We start from the raw sequence: 5,000 nt of genomic DNA on the forward strand, positions 1-5,000 counted from the left end.
AAAGATTCGTCGCCGGTGCTAAATGACCGTGCGATCAGCTGTGGGTTATTCAGAGTCACCAAAGCAAACGATGGACGCACGGGCGAACCGCACGCCACCGATTGGTTTTGATCTAATAAAAGCATTCCTCCCATCTCTGGTCGGAATTCTGATTTGCATGTATTAGCTCTAGAATTACCACAGTTATCCAAGTAATTTCGTGTACAATCTAAGAAACCATAACTGATTTAATGAGCCATTCGCGGTTTCACCTTATTTCGGTATGTACTGAGACATGCATGGCTTAATCTTTGAGACAAGCATATGACTACTGGCAGGATCAACCAGGGAACCGTACTATTCGTTACTCCTCTCTCTCTCTCCTCTTTACTTTCTCTCACCATCGTCACATAGTAGTTCCTCCACAAACGTCGTCGGTTCTCCCCGAGACACCGATCGACGATACGAATCGTATCACATCATATGTAGTGGCATATATCGGTATCGCTCGTCCGTGAACGGCGATACCGTTTAGTTGTGTCAGTGCAGTGGATGCGGCTAGCGGAACCTCTTTCGGAACTCGCTCGAGCACATTATTTATTTCGGTGACAATACGCTACGTCGAAAACACATAACTTCCAACCAACAAATTTCGCCGAGGTATTGCACCCTCCCCATTCGAATCGTACAGTTCCCATTTGTTGTGGTTTTCAATGTAAAAGATCTTATATGCCTTCCAACTGAACCGGTCGAGGAAGCGCGTATACACTTCGCGCTGAAATATACATCGTCTACCGCGCGGAGATCTCTCGCGAGACCGTCGACGCGCATCGACGAGGAAGCGCGTATACAATTTTCACGCTGATTTTTCGAGAGATATATACCTTTAATCGTCTATAGCACGGACATCTCTTGCGAGAACATGCTGGGCATCGACGATGCAAGCGCGTATGCAACTTTCACGCTGGGCAGTTAATGATCGCCGAAAGCACGGACATCTCTTTCACGCTGGGCATTAAAATAGCGCGTACAGAGAACATGCTGGTCATCCAGGCGAGGAAGCGCGGACAGTCGCGTCACGCTGAAAAATATCTCTCTTGGACCTTTACCATCGTCTATAGCACGAACATCTCTTGCGAGAACATGCTGGGCATCGACGATGGGCAAGCGCGTACAATTGTGTCACGCTGAAGTATATTTTGTATCTCGCCCATAGCGGGCGAGCTGGCGCGTATAAAGTGCGCGCTGGGCAATCGACACGGGACACCTTTTGGAAGTTCGTATCGAGCCTGCTCTGGCTGCAACAACATATTTGTGTCGTAAATGCCATATACCATCCGTCCCCTTAACGGGCTCGTGCTCAGGAAATTTTCTCTTTCGGGCGGTTTCATTTTTATGGATTTGTTTGTTTGCGGTTTCGTTTTATATATGTTCGAGTGTTAGGTCAACTTATATAGTTCGAGTGTTATGGTCAACGTATATTATTATTCGGGCTTTTCCTGTATTTTAGCACTTTAGCATTATAGCTTTTTGGAGACTGGATAGGTATATATAAATCCACGCTCTCTTAGCGTACTGGACATTTCGTACACGTTGTCACGTCCATTTTTTTATTTCGTTAATTTTAAACTTTGTCGGTCCGAGAACTCGGATTCCAAAGTTCCAGAATTGATGCAAGGGTGGTACAATTTATACCCGAGTTTGAAAAACTCGCATAAAAGGTCACCAACGCCGCCTTAGGACGCTTGCCACAATTGGGACATTCGGTCAAAGACTCCGACCCGTGGCCATGCAGTGTGGAGAAAAATTCGATCACCGACACGGCACAGAGCAGTCGAGAACGTATTCTCGAGGAGCGGTGGACTGCTTCTCAACCGAGGTCATAGAATAGCCACGCGCCCGAGCGCTACTCCGGCCGGCCGGCTCGAGCCAGCGAGTCTCCTTACAGATACGAAACGGCCGGCCGGTAGGCCGGCGCCGCGCGGTCCGACGCACGGGCGCTTACGGTGGTAAACTCGCGCGGCAACGGACCGTCCGGAGAGACCGTTGTAACTTAGTCGCGCGGCGAACACACGTATAAAGTCCTATTAACGTTGAACTTTTATGCACGGAAATTGTGTAGACCTATTAAACAATGACGAATAAACATATTTTCGAGATATAACAAAATTTAATCGATCGGAACATAGAAAAAAAGCAGTTGCAAAATTCGAAAAAACGAAAGAAAAGAAATATCGAAAATTTAACACGTACGATCGATTACTACTATTAAATTAAGCGATATTATTAAAAAAAAATCATTTGTTTATAAATAAAAATTATCGACAAATCGCAAAAAACCTCCGGAAGCGTCGTTTCCAAATGGTTAAAAATAATTAATTCGATCAAACAATGCTACGGTAAGTACAATCAATAGGTTTTATTAAGGTTTTTCAAAAAAAATTTACAGGTCAACGGTTTAATTAACGAGAAAATAGCGAAAGAACGCGATCGAATTTTTTCGTCGCGGAATATTAACTCCCTCTCGGAACTTTTTCAAGCTACCGCGGACGATTCTAACTCTCGCTCGGCATTTTTTTTTCCAAACTATCGTCGATGTACGATTATTAACTCTCGATAGGAATTTTTTTTTTCGAACTGTCGACAATATGCGAACTTTAACTCTCGGTGGGAATTTTTTCAAACTAACGTCAATGTACGTTTCTTAACTCTCGGTGGGAATTTTTTTTTCCAAACTATCGCCGATATACGAACTTTAACTATCGGTGGGAATTTTTTTTATCAAACTACCCTCGTTATACGAACTTTAACTCTCGGTAGGAATATTTTCAAACTATCGTCAATGTACGATTATTAACTCTCGGTAGGAATTTTTTTTGTCAAACTACCCTCATTATACGAACTTTAACTCTCGGTAGGAATTTTTTTTGTCAAACTATCGCCAATGTACGAACTTTAACTCTCGGTAGGAATTTTTTTTGTCAAACTACCACCAATATGCGAACTTTAACTCTCGGTAGGAATTTTTTTTGTCAAACTACCCTCATTATACGAACTTTAACTCTCGGTAGGAATTTTTTTTGTCAAACTATCGCCAATGTACGAACTTTAACTCTCGGTAGGAATTTTTTTTGTCAAACTACCACCAATATGCGAACTTTAACTCTCGGTGGGAATTTTTTCAAACTATCGCCAATGTACGAACTTTAACTCTCGGTAGGAATTTTTTTTGTCAAACTACCACCAATATGCGAACTTTAACTCTCGGTGGGAATTTTTTCAAACTATCGCCAATGTACGAACTTTAACTCTCGGTAGGAATTTTTTTTGTCAAACTACCCTCATTATACGAACTTTAACTCTCGGTAGGAATTTTTTCAAACTATCGCCAATGTACGAACTTTAACTCTCGGTAGGAATTTTTTTTGTCAAACTACCACCAATATGCGAACTTTAACTCTCGGTAGGAATTTTTTTTGTCAAACTACCCTCATTATACGAACTTTAACTCTCGGTAGGAATTTTTTCAAACTATCGCCAATGTACGAACTTTAACTCTCGGTAGGAATTTTTTTTGTCAAACTACCACCAATATGCGAACTTTAACTCTCGGTAGGAATTTTTTTTGTCAAACTACCCTCATTATACGAACTTTAACTCTCGGTAGGAATTTTTTTTGTCAAACTATCGCCAATGTACGAACTTTAACTCTCGGTAGGAATTTTTTTTGTCAAACTACCACCAATATGCGAACTTTAACTCTCGGTGGGAATTTTTTTTGTCAAACTACCACCAATATGCGAACTTTAACTCTCGGTGGGAATTTTTTTTATCAAACTACCATCGAGGTACGAACTTTAACTCTCGGTAGGAATTTTTTCAAACTATCGCCAATGTACGAACTTTAACTCTCGGTAGGAATTTTTTTTGTCAAACTACCACCAATATGCGAACTTTAACTCTCGGTGGGAATTTTTTTTATCAAACTACCATCGAGGTACGAACTTTAACTCTCGGTAGGAATTTTTTCAAACTATCGCCAATGTACGAACTTTAACTCTCGGTAGGAATTTTTTTTGTCAAACTACCACCAATATGCGAACTTTAACTCTCGGTAGGAATTTTTTTTGTCAAACTACCCTCATTATACGAACTTTAACTCTCGGTAGGAATTTTTTCAAACTATCGCCAATGTACGAACTTTAACTCTCGGTAGGAATTTTTTTTGTCAAACTACCACCAATATGCGAACTTTAACTCTCGGTAGGAATTTTTTTTGTCAAACTACCCTCATTATACGAACTTTAACTCTCGGTAGGAATTTTTTTTGTCAAACTATCGCCAATGTACGAACTTTAACTCTCGGTAGGAATTTTTTTTGTCAAACTACCACCAATATGCGAACTTTAACTCTCGGTGGGAATTTTTTTTATCAAACTACCATCGAGGTACGAACTTTAGCTCTCGGTTGGAATTTTTCCAAACCAACTCCCGGTCCGACATTTGTATTCTGCTGTCAATCTCGGGCGCAATTCTTTACTAGCCAAACCTAAACCGGTACCGTCGGGTACTTGACTGTGAATAATGCGACTTGTACAACGGGCACGTTCTACTATCCGGTGTAGGTTTGGCTATTAAAGAACGCGGCCGCCGTCAGGCGGCCGCCTATGCTTGAACATGTCCTTCAGTTCTCTTTCTCATAAAAAATCATAAAAAAAGCCGCCGACACTCGACGTTCGATATTACGACATCAAACGTCAGGTGTCCGGCGGCGGTATTCTTTTTTTTTCCAAGTTCCAGCGGCGTATTGCTTTGCTTCGAGTCATAAAAAAAGCCGCCGACACTCGACGTTCGATATTACGTCATCAAACGTCAGGTGTCCGGCGGCGGTATTCTTTTTTTTTTTCCAAGTTCCAGCGGCGTATTGCTTTGCTTCGAGTCATAAAAAAAGCCGCCGACACTCGACGTTCGATATTACGTCATCAAACGTCAGGTGTCCGGCGGCGGTATTCTTTTTTTTT

General features: G+C 41.7%; 1 non-coding gene across 1 annotated transcript in view; it reads right to left on the reverse strand.

The window, feature by feature from the left end:
- The window catches only part of LOC143432352 (small subunit ribosomal RNA), a 1,925-nt gene extending 1,595 nt beyond the window's left edge, over nucleotides 1–330 (reverse strand). The window contains exon 1 of the ribosomal RNA XR_013102982.1: nucleotides 1–330. This exon is cut by the window's left edge and continues 1,595 nt beyond it. This is a non-coding gene — a ribosomal RNA (small subunit ribosomal RNA).
- Nucleotides 331–5,000: the final 4,670 nt, after the last annotated feature.

The sequence above is a fragment of the Xylocopa sonorina genome, unplaced genomic scaffold (assembly GCF_050948175.1).
Source record: "Xylocopa sonorina isolate GNS202 unplaced genomic scaffold, iyXylSono1_principal scaffold0079, whole genome shotgun sequence".
In the NCBI taxonomy this organism is placed as follows: Eukaryota; Metazoa; Arthropoda; class Insecta; order Hymenoptera; family Apidae; genus Xylocopa; species Xylocopa sonorina.